General features: G+C 41.8%; 1 protein-coding gene across 1 annotated transcript in view; it reads left to right on the top strand.

The window, feature by feature from the left end:
- zdhhc8b (zinc finger DHHC-type palmitoyltransferase 8b) overlaps window positions 1-12,525 on the top strand; it is a 69,266-nt gene that overhangs the window by 35,826 nt on the left and 20,915 nt on the right.

The raw sequence follows: 12,525 nt of genomic DNA, 5'->3' as shown, positions 1-12,525 counted from the left end.
ACACGGCAGGCTTCTGGCTGGGTTTGATGCTGTTTCACAAATGTTCATTAATGCCAGAAAACACGTCAAAACAGAAATGTGGTCTTCAAAGGGGAGTGAAAAGGAATTTTAGGGAACACACTTATTATTTTTCTTGCAAAGAGTCGGGTGCATCTTCCAAATTTGACTGGAAATGGTTAGCTTAGCGTAGCATAAAGACTGACTTCTTTTTTTGACCTTTCATTGTCACTCTTCTCTTCTGGAGTTCATAGTTTGTATAACATCGGGCTCCTTTTGCCATTTTTTTAAAAAGAAAATCCTGCACAATCTTCAACTCTTTCAAGAAGTCATTTGACAGGAAATCCTCCCAAACTAAACACTGAATCTATTGGGGATATTTCTGAAAAAATGTACTTAATCGCCTCGCTTTCATCTTCAGGCTGCTGAATGTCCTTGGATTTTAAACGACTTTCTTGATTAACGAATGTTTTTAACCTAGACTTAGTCTTCTCAAGATCTTCTAAGATCTTATTTTGTATAAACTTCACTCTGTTCCGATCTTAAACCCCTGCAAAACCAGTATGGTGGGGTTGAAATGCACCCTTGCCGACTTAAGATCATACAAGATTGAGGCTATTATGTTCATCGTTAGTGATTGATTAGGGAAAATCAAACCCAGGTAAGAGCAAGGCAATGTGAAAAGATTAACAAGTTGATATCATACAAGATTTGCATGAGAACCTCACAGTGAGATGAGCATATAATCCCCTATAAAACCAAAGCATTGTGACATTAGTTTATACCAGGAGCTCACATGCAAATTAGCTAAATACTCAGATTGTCACAAGGCTGCAGCTGGCACCTTTTACAATGAAATTCACACATGCATTCCTACGCTAACCATGGCTATTTTCAACCTACAATGATTGGCCTCAGATCAGGACCCACAGAGAAGCACATCTGGACATCCGTGGTCAGAGAGCGGGTCTAGTCCCAGACCTAGTCTGTCATAATGCGTCCAGGCATGTGGGCTGCTGTGGAGGCTACAGGCTATTATGGAGGCCACTGCCACCCCACAGAAACCTCCCTACAGAGTCCAAGGCCATGCGCTGCACACTGCACACTGCACACATGCACCATACTGTAAATATGGGGGGGGGAAACGCTGCTACTACACTTTGAAAGTCCTGAGAGGCAGCAGTGTTTCACCCAGTTTCCTGAACAAAGGCTTCTTGTGCTGAATACAAACTCTCTCTATGAAGTGTCCGTCTCTTATCTTACTCACGGCAAAGTCGCCTATTTGAAGCGCTCACCACGAGACGGCTTCAGAGCATTTCTAAACGCTAGGACAATGAATATGGACAAACATGTCTTACTGTAATTCAATTTTAATCTGTGTGACATGGTGTTGTGTGAGAAATTCATCAGTGTGTGGATTCAATCTATTTCCACATCTGTCAGCAGCTGGACTGAATTGGAAATGACAGCGTTATAAGCGGTATATGGAAAATCGCTTAGGATTAAGAATTTCATATACCGACACTCCAATAACGACTTTCTATCGTGATGTCAAATCTGCCAGGGGTGAGCAGGAGGTCAGATCCCTTCTAAATGAAACAATCTGTGGTGTAAAACCTGGAGATTGGGCTTGAATGAGCACGTGTTGAAGCTGAAACAAGGGCCTCTCATTGGTTGATAAAGGGTTGTGTGTGAGGGATGCAGGCTTTGATTTTCCTAATAACTCTGGATGTATTTCACTTACTGATGCAGATGTTTGTCATTCATTGGTACCCACATTAGCACTATAGCATTAGCATTGGCTATTCTTCCTGGACCATCATTAAAGGAGCCCATTTTCCGGTTTCCGGTTGACATGTCCCCATGCTTTCAAAAAGGTCTTTATGTTTCTCATACTGCCTGTGCTGCAGCACCTCTTTTCACCCTCTGTCTTAAACCAGAGCCCAGGCTGCTCTGATTGGTTAGCTGGCCAGCCCCCTTAGCCTATCACGTACAATGTGTTGGAGCACAAGCCAATAGAAGGGAGGCTCTGATTTAAACACATGTTCTTCTGGAGATATGGTGTGACTTTACGCAGTGATTTATGTTAAGCCTGTTGAATAAGGATGCTAAAAGCCAGAGATGATTTTTGTCTCATGGCTGTGACGGCTTTCTTTTTGTCTGTCTGCCGTGCCATGCAGTGACCTTTGGGTGCTGTGTGACATCCTGCTCTGGGACCTGAACTGTTGCTGAGGGTCTGACTCACTCAAGCTAACGAGCGTTAGAGTCACATATGCTGCAGTTTTATTCCATCTGCTACAACCATAGCCATGGTGGCTATGGTTAGCTAATCTCACAACACTTTTACTTTTACTTAGTCAATTTCATTCAAAATCAAACTCAGGATTCATTACTTCCATCAAGGAGTTTAAGTCCAGTTGTTTCTTTGTTTGTCAGCAAGTGTATTAAGAAAGTGCTGCACTGATTTTCATTCAACTTTAGAAAAAGGGTGAAGCACGGGCCAAGTAACAACCAATTAAATGTAGGCGGATACACACTTTCCCCCCCCCACTTTCATTAACATTGCAAGATGTTTGGGCCATGCCGGAGGGACTGTGCTCTCTGAGTTCCCTTCTAGAAAGTAATGAATGTATATTTGCCCAATTAAATAATGCACATAAACAACTATTCCAAGCTAATGTAACAGGGAAACTTGTAGTTGACCTTGAACATGGCTTCTTATATTAAATATTAGAAGAAAAACATGCCTTTGTGTCTTTTCCGAGTCCTCTATTGGGTCATTTAGTTGTCATGATCCATACAGACAGGATGATTCTGTTAGGCAGGAGGAAGATGTGTGGAAATCTCCCTTTGTTTTATTGCTAGTCGACTTTTGTGCCATCCATCTCTCCCAACCTCTGTACCAGCCAGGCCCTGTGTGTGTGTACATTAAGCTGATTTATGGGCACTTCATTAGACTGATGGGCTCTGCAGGGGCACACAAGCATCCGGCAACAGGCAGCAGATACAACCAGAAATTGCTGTGGCATGACTCTGCAGCCTTTTTGATAGACTTTGTGCTGCGAGGACAATTTTCTGGATATGAAACTGCATTATTACTGCCATTTGTTACAAAAGTAGATAAGGTTTACTGCCAGTGTGCTACACATTGTAGGTCTTAGGAATTTTGTAGAGTGGATTAGCAGAATGAGTATTCACTGGTTGCTAGGTAAGTGTTGTACTGTAAATATCAGGAACAGACGGCAGGAAGCAGCTGATCCACAAGGGACTGCCAACACTGCCTGCAGAGAAGCAACGTGACTTTAGATAACTGTATATGTGTGGGTTTATTTTTAATCCATCCATGTTCCAGACAAAGTTTTACCCACCATTTCAATCCAGTTATCATCAGCTTTAGTCATGAAGTTACAGTGGGTTTGAAAAACAATATTAGTTGTACAGAAATCCCAAAGTTAAGACCTGGTGTGTGTTTCCTGTGCAGTTTATCCCTGATTAACATCTCCAAAACCTCCACATTGTGTCTGCTGCTGCTTTGCTCTGAGAGGATTGCTCTGTTTTCTGGAGAGCAACTTGTGTGTGTGTGTGTGTGTGTGTGTGTGTGTGTGTGTGTGTGTGTGTGTGTGTGTGTGTGTGTGTGTGTGTGTGTGTGTGTGTGTGTGTGTTTGTGTGTGTGTGCTCGTCCAGTCCTAGCTCAACTTGGCTTCCTGCAGGAAGTGAGAAGAGAATTGGACTGACCTCACTGGTGTGGACGGAGGCAGTTTGCAGATGGCGCTTGCAGATAAATAGCCATAACATACTTAATTGTGTCGGGGAGAAAGGGCTTGGGAAGGGATAGACGGTGAAGGGTCATTGTGCATTGAGACATAGACATTAAGGTCAGTGATCTCACTTCTCTTTCTCTGGCCTCTGTGTTTATTTGACTTGCACATTCTGCGTCCGTGTATGTTTATGTATGCCTCCACTTTCTGCTCTATTTTTGGAATAGCCTCCTCCCTTGGGTGTGAGCTCAGTTCCTCCTATATGTTTTTTGCTAAACCTTAAATGCCATAGTGCTGGTAGAGTGATATTGGGCATTAATGCCCTTTGCTCCTGCTAGGAAATGCATTGACTGGCCAGATTTATATTTGGGATATAAAAGAGGGACTTGAAACATCAATTGAGTCTTGTAAATTTGATATCCATCACTCAAGTCAGGACGAGAGGCTCCTGCTCGTGGAAGCGTGAGATGTAAGCATCCTCTCTCGGTGATCGATGTTATGTTTAGTATTTTGCTCAAGGACACGCTGGCATGTAGACTAATGATGTTTGTCAACAGGGGGGATTGGAAAGAGGCTTGTTAAACGTTTTGATGCAACACAGCAATCACAGAGAACATCACATCACAAATCTGCACTCCAATGCTATGTTATGTTAGCTACTCTAAAGTATACTGAATTTAAGCATATACACTTTACTTTTGTTTTTTGACTGACTTTATAGTGATTAAAGGTCTACCCAGCTTTACAGGAACAGTGTTACTCCTTCATTTCCTTATTTTCTGCATGTGATGTGTCATTAGGCCTCACGGTGTTTTCACTGCTCTGACAGCTACAAATCTAGTTTATATCTTTCAAACTTCCAGAAGCTCATTACAGATAATTCTGTCTGCTTCTTTCTTTCAATTGTATTTCAAAAAATACATTATATTTTGTACAGGAAGTGCATTTAGTGACAGTGTGCACTCTATGCTAGCGCTATGCTAGCTCTATGCAAGGTCGAACGGCTAGCACAGTTTAAAATCCAGGATATAGCTATCTCTCTTTTGTAAGTCATTCTGTCTTCTTATCTGATTCTTTTTATTACTTTAAAACATGTACATAATATTCTTTAGGGAGCGCAGTCAGTGACAGAGTGCGCTGTAGGCTAGCTCCACCAGCTAGCATAGAGTTAGCAGGGCTTAGCAAAGGGTCAAATACATGTAAAAACAAGCTGCTAAAACTGACTAAAATAATTATTCTGTAGCCTCTTCGAGTCAAAACTCTTGCAGCTCCTGACGATGGCCACACATGCAGGCCTCGGTGCTCTGGGCGTAGTAGAAGAGTGGCTGGGAATGTGACACAGGACATGCCAACTTCTGCAGGCATTGCTTTCCCTTCAGATACATAAGCCTGGCAACTGAGTGAGCAGCGAGGGGCATCCATGTTAGCTGAATCCCCCCCCACAAAAGCCAATAACCAGCTTAGGTTACATACTGATGCATATTTAAAACTAGCAGAGATTAACACACACAGTTGCAACAGTTGCCTTGGCAGAGCTCACAGTCTCTGCTACTGCGGACTAAATACCCTCAGCTATTTACTGTACTTGTCTAGTTAAGCCTCACTGTCTATGACCCTAATATATCCCAACTGACCCTTTGCGCTGTACTAGTTTCCACTCTCCAGTTTCCCACGGGGAGCCTGAAAGACTGGCAGCACGTGTGTCATAACCCCTTGGGAGGATTACACTTTACACACCAGCCGACACGACATACTGTGTTTGTGAACGCATGCATACTGGTGTTTGTTGTTAACAGATAAGGGAGCATTATTCAGGGTGAGTGTTTTATTGGATTATAGGGGCAGACGTTATTGCTTTGTTGGAGGTTTACTGTATTTCTTTAAACACTAGCAGGATACAGGGAAGAAAGTGACAGTATCCCTCGTACTAAAACGCACTAACTCCCTTCTCTCCCCTTTATGGAAGTATTTTTTTAAAGTGGGATCCACGTTTTGCAAATGTTGACATCTGCTCCGACAAAATGCGTTAAAAGGAAACTCTGCAGGGAATATAAGTAAAATGTTGTTATCCTGAATCAGATAATGTTCTCTAACACTGCCGGTGTTGCAAAAAAACCCACTAATTCGGCTTCAGCTGGAAAACCATTCATCCTGCATTTGTGTGTAAATGTAATTTAAGCTTCTCAATGAAAATCTTGTAAAAAGAATTGGCTGTAAATGTTCTTTTAAGCATTAGCCTCATAGCTATGGAGCCAGGCAGTGTTTGTAATTGCGTCGGTGCTCACTGGGCCTATTAATAATATTTAATTTACAGTGGTGAGATAGTTTAACCACATTTGCAGCTGAGGGAAATAGAAAACGTTTTTCTTCACGGGATAGATTTCCTGTCTTTCTACAGACCATACAAATGGGTTTATGAATATGTAAATGAATAAAGGGGCAGCGTGAAGGAGCAAAGAGTTTTATTTCATTTTAAATCGACGCCCTGTGCAATTATGAATATGCAAATTACATTTAGCTGAAATACAGTTATGGGGTGTCAGAGTTTAAGACGTAAAGCATGATTTGGCGACATCACAACTAGTTTTGAAAGTCAATCCTGATCCAACTTTTACAACGGTGAAGTACAGTCATCCAAGTATGAACATTATGGTGCAGTCATCATGAAATGCACAGTGTAAGAAGGTTTGGCTGCAGATTGGGTAAGTCTGTCCAAGCGCCAGAAACCGGGCAGCTGAATTTCATGATAGCAAGTGATCCCCATCACCTGATCTGACAACCTGCCTGCCTGCTGCTCTGTGTGTGTGTGTGTGTGTGTGTGTGTGTGTGTGTGTGTGTGTGTGTGTGTGTGTGTGTGTGTGTTTGTGTTTGTGTGTGTGTGTGTGTGTGTGTGTGTGTGTGTGTGTGTGTGTGTGTGTGTGTGTGTGTGTGTGTGTGTGTGTGTGTGTGTGGAATGCCAAAAGTGTGTGAATGCAGAGCCTCAGGATGTGTTGTGCTTTAGAGATTGGACAGGTCCTAAGGGATTGGGCATGTGCGCGCTGATCCCGTTCATGAATCCTACCAAAAGTAAAATAGGTTGTACAGAATTCAAAGAGTTCGACTCTGGAAATTACCTTTAGCAGAGCAGTGTTTCAGCCTGGAGACGTAAAAGCTCATTTTCAGGTTCCTATTTGTATTTAGTGCCTCTACTGCCCGTGCTGCAGCCCCTTTTCCCCCCTTTCTGAACCATTGACATGCACATAGACCTATATAACACACTACAGGAAAGGGAACACCCCCCAAAAGTCCCCTTTTTGAATAATGGATAGAACCTTCCCCTGCATTTGCTCATAGAATACAAATCCCTTTTATTTCGAATCATGATGTAAATTCCCCTCCTGTAGGGTGAAATGTCTCCATCCTACAGATGCAGCATCAGTGGGAGAGCAGGCCTCCTACATGCACGTGCCTCCCAATGGGTCCAGCGTAAATGATATAATCAATGTAATGTTGTTCTCACTATGTGCTGAACACATTACTGAGAGTGCTCCCAGGGGCCCTACAGCATCCATGAGGGTTATAGGTGTCACAGGCATTACAGTCAGGTGAAGGCTTCACTGATAATAGGTGATAAGCTGAGATATTGAATGTTTTCTGCAGAATAGGCTACACCCCCTTTTGAAAGAGGTCATAAGTCATACATGAAGGTGCTTTCAAGGTTGTCTGATGAATGAAATGTTCTTTCACTATAGCTTTTTGGCACTTTCCTGAAATACTTCACATATTACTATTTGTTTCTTTGTATTTAGATCTTAATTTACTTTAATACTTCCTCTTATATTGTCATTCAATAGCTAAGAAGGGTTTCACTGCCCTCTCGTTGGAATATGGTTCAGTATGTTTTGCCTTTAACCACACCCTGCTTAGCATAGCTGACGGGTGATATGAGGCAATCTGTCTTCTGTGATTTCCTTAATTTTTGAGAAAAGGAAACACTAAACAGCTGGAGTGACTATCATGCATTATGATGTGGATTTAGAGGTGTTTCAAGACCATAACAACATATTTTAGTTCCCTGCAATCCTGCATTAAACACCTGAACGAATCAGACGCATAATGTGCATTTCCCTTCATTTTCAAAGACTGAGTGATACCCCATGAGAGGCGGTGGCCAAAGGTCTCTGAATTGACTCAGTTTTCTCTTTGATGGTTGCGCAAATTTTACCCTCCAGAGACACACACCCTCCTCCCAGAGCTCCTATAACGACAGACATGAGAAACTTCAAAGGCGTCTTTTTTCTGCTCCGATCCAAAAAGCAGGCAAATGAAGGACAGGCAGATTTGAGTAGTCAAATAGCTTTGTGGTGTGCAGCGACACAGCTTTCTTTATGGTGGATGCAGGGATGGAGGAAGTAGTCAGATGCTTTACTTAAAGAGGCCCTATTGGGTTTCTGTGCATGTAAAGGGTCTGCAAAGGCTAAAATCCTAAAGTTCCCTCTCTCCTGCACACTGAAGGGCCTCCATTGGACTCCTTTACTTACTTCTGTAGTGACATCACTGTGTAACACTCATACTTCTATTGGCTAGCCCTCCAGCACATTGCACGTGATTGGCGAAGGGGCGGGACACCCTCAGCTGACCAATCCGAGCAGACTGGGCTCAAACAATGCTTGTTTTCTTCAACACCAGTGCAAAATGTGGGTTTGATTTACTTGTGTTTCATAATATTTTTACGTAATGTATGAGAGTTTTCAGTCTCTGGTTTCAGTATGGTTTTATTGTCCCGTATTTTACATTTGTTTTAAGTTCTTTCTGTATTTTCTGAATGTATTTATGCTTTTTTTCATATATTTATTGATGTACAGCACTCTGTTGTTTTTAAATGTGCTATTGAAATAAAGTTAAATTGGATAAGTCAGAATAGATGTAATTGATTATCACAGCTCTATTTAAAGCTGCAGCTGTGCCAGCAGACCGGTCCTTGTTCTTTAAAAGCTTTAAGTCCTTCATCAAACACCTTATTACTTCACAAAGACCGCAGAGTGGTTTCCTCCCTCTACACTTTTGGGCAGTGGGATTAAAGGGCTCATTTCAAAGTGTTCCTCCACAGAGTTGGTTTAATCAACAGACTCCAGTTTTTTAGGGTGGCAGCTGAGGATTTGTGTCCAGGGCTTTTTTTTTTTAAAGACATCTGGGTTATCATCAGCCAGAAGCATGGTGTTCTCTTTAATCTAAATACCCAACCAGAGACTGAGAAGGCTATCGGATACCCTAGAGGCTGAGTCTATCAGATCATGCAGTAAGCTGATGCTGGATGAAGCGATTTGTGTGTGTGTGGACGTCTGTGTGTTTGATATGATTTCAATACGTGTCTCGGGGGGTTGGGGGGGGTTATCCTCAAATGAGATGAGGCCCTCGAGAGGAGGAAAGATACAGAGCGAGGAGCTAGTCTCAGTTTGTGGTAGTTCCTGCTCAACGGATTAATAATAAATATTTACAAACCAAAGCTTTTTACTGCTCGATTTGAAACAGACATGGAAAGCAAGCCTTTTTTCGGCCTGTTGAACAAGCTTTAAACACGTCTTCGTCATACTAAAGTATCCATGGTTAATTATACTGAGCAAAGAGTCAGGAGCCCACCCGTCTTTAAGCTCGCGTTCTGGTCTTCACTGACTCTGAGCTGCTAAATGCTATACTTTGTTAATTGGCTAGTTGCTAGGTTGGTTTGTCAGGGTGTTTCAGCTGGAAATAGGGTGAAAGAAAGCAGTGTGATTGAAGTATAAGCATAAAACCAAAACAGCGAGCTAAAACTGCATTTTAATTTGTGTTTCTTCAAGGACACATTTAGCAAAAGTCTCTTGGACATAATCGTTGCTTTTTCTTTCCCTTTAATCAGAAATCAAATGACTTTTTTGACAGCTGTAATGAAACAGTACTACTTAAACTAAATAGATGACATCACACCGTATCATTCATGTTTATATTCTAGCAATCCTTCTGCTGATTTTGCCGAGTCATTCTTTGCTGCCAAGTATAATTTACCGTAGTTGCATTAAATCCCCGACCCTCGTGTCACACGTTGAGTCATAAGCATACGCCAACATAAGGCAATTTGGATAAAAAATGCTCACGAAAACACGAGTCACATTTAAATGAGCGAAGCTGCAGAGTCTAAACTCATTCCCGCTTTAACGATGCTAATGCATGAAGACAAAGTGAAGGCTGCTGTGTTGACGGTCTGCCAGCAGTCTGCCTCGTATTGATCCGACTAAGGTTGGAGAGGAGACGGTCTGCTCCCCTGCCAGCCTGCTGTGGATTATCCCTCTTTAATCCTTTGTTTTTACCTTGCTCTTTTCCTTATTTCACCCGGCTACGATGTGATTTACATCTCATTTAGGCCTCAGCATGAATTTTATCTTGTTGCGACAGGGTGTTCTGCTGTTTTAAATGCTAATTGGCTTGAGGTTTCCCGCCCTGCTTCTCTAGCTCTGCAGCATGCATTTTAATTACCACTGAGACCCACAGCCTTTCTAACAGCTAGGACTCAACCAAACTCATTACATCAGTTGTCAGAGCTCCTTCTGCTTTATAAACTTGGCTAAATTTATGGACATTACGGAGGCTTTTCAGCTCCGTTGAAGTATCATGGTTGCACAAGCTGTTAAAGTGGCTTGTAAACAGCGTTGATAAGTGCTCTGTGGTTACTTCTTACTCCTACACAATTAACCAGAGTCTGTGGCTCTAATCGGGCTTTTCCTCCGTCGCATTTCCCTCCCACGCTGTCTGCTCACAGTTGCCTGAATACTTTCTTTCAGCTGCACTGAGGTGACACAGCAGGCATGCACCGGAACATTTTAGCATTTGTTCCCTGAAGATTAAGTTGGGAGTTTGTGCGACGAAGAGGTACATGCTTTTGCTTTCCTCCATTTGTTAAGTGTTTTTACCTTGTCTACCTGCCTCCAAAGCTGCTATATGTACTCAATAATAAATACAAGCCAGGCAACAATTAAGACTTAACAGTATAATTAGAAATCGTCATTAACTTGGCCATTATAATGAGAAGGACATAAAAGAGTGATTTCCTGGTGATTGTTAAATTAGAATAAAGTGGATCTCTTCCTCTGATTAGTTCACACTATGATTGTTATGTATAATTGAAGAATATATTAATGTGTGAGCTAAAAGTGACGTGAATGAACCTATAATTAGTCCTAGCAGCGCTCTGTCCACCTCTCGCCATTAGGGCCTCTCCCGCCTCTCCATCCACTCCATCCTCTCCCTCCTCCCCATCCTCCCCATCCTCTCCATCCTCTCTCGGCGGCTCCCTGCAGCCACGGCTCTGAATTATTCAGCAAAGTAAAAGACGACTGCGGAGCGCGAGAGGAGATGTGGATTGAGAATGATCTCAGGGCGCTGGGATCAGGAAATTGACTTTCTGACGTCAGAATAATCTTGAATCTTCCGTGTGTGTGTGTGTGTGTGTGTGTATCTATTACAAGAGCAAATGAGTGTTTTAGCCATTATTAGGGCAATATGGAGAAGATCTAGTATCCCAATATAGGTATTTTCATATCTCGATAATTATATTTATTATTGCCTTTAATGTTGGATTGAATAAGATGTATGTTTTTTTTCACAAATTAAGAAATTGTTTTGTTTCGTGCATGAGTAAAACATGTTGAAAATCAATAAAACAGTAAATAAATACAAAAGAAAACTCTCCATAAAAGGTTAGAAACATGATACAAATTAAAAGAGTTTTCTGATTTAATTGAAAGCTTTATTTAATATTGTATTTAAGTAGTTCAAGCTTAAAGCTATGACCATATCTGGTAAGCACATTTAAAGTATTCATATCAATAAAATAGTGTATATTAAATGGAGTTCAGTTGGTAAATCACATTAAATAAGTGGTAATGTAAAGTATAATAAGAAACATACATTATTTGATGAATGTCAGATTGTTCTTGGTATATCAATTTGGAAGAGAATGTATGATTCCATTGAAAGGAGAGTCATTGTCCTATTAATGATTGCCCATCCGTAGTCAAACGTACAGGAAAAGAGCTGGAACCACATGTGAAAGGGTCTCTCTTTTCAAACCCCTGCAAGATACTTTATTATTCATAAATTCTCCGAGTGTCTCTGACCTGCAGGGTCTCTGCAGAGTGTGTTAACACGGCAGGCGGTAACACATCTTCATTCTGACGGTGTTTCAACTCTACAGAGGCGACACAAGCGGTCGGTCTGAGTTATAGCTCGAAGGTGCACACAGTTTCTTGACATTAGAGTCCAGGTGATTGAGCAGGCGTGTGTGTGTGTGTGTGTGTGGTTCAAGTGTCTCCACAGTGAAATATTTCACACTGTTGACTGAGTTAAGACCTGCAGGCAGTGGAGAAGGTCAGCCTTGTTGCAACATTTAGGTGTGATTTAGGGGAAGTTCACTGTAGATAACCTCAATGCCTGATCTGACAGGTTTCCATCGAGGTTAGTGGGATGCAAAGAGGAAAACCAGTTAATGGCTTAAATTCAACAGGTTTAGTTTAGAGGTGGACTTTTTATGCAAGAATGCAACCCAAAATGAAAGTGAATCCAGGTTTGGTTAATTTTACGTCTAAACATGCTAGCTGCAAGGCTCTAAAGTTGCCATTGTCGTCTGTGGGTTCATAACTTTGCCCCCGACTGAAATATATTGTGTACAGAACCAGCATGAACCTCTGGGTTTGAAAAGTATGCATTAAACTTGCCTTCTTATGACTCCACTCCAGCGTGACTCCACTGGTTGCAAAAT

This window comes from Eleginops maclovinus, chromosome 12 (assembly GCF_036324505.1).
Source record: "Eleginops maclovinus isolate JMC-PN-2008 ecotype Puerto Natales chromosome 12, JC_Emac_rtc_rv5, whole genome shotgun sequence".
Lineage (NCBI taxonomy): Eukaryota > Metazoa > Chordata > Actinopteri > Perciformes > Eleginopidae > Eleginops > Eleginops maclovinus.
Note: the sequence above shows the minus strand (reverse complement) of the source record. Positions and strands in the feature narration are given on the sequence as shown.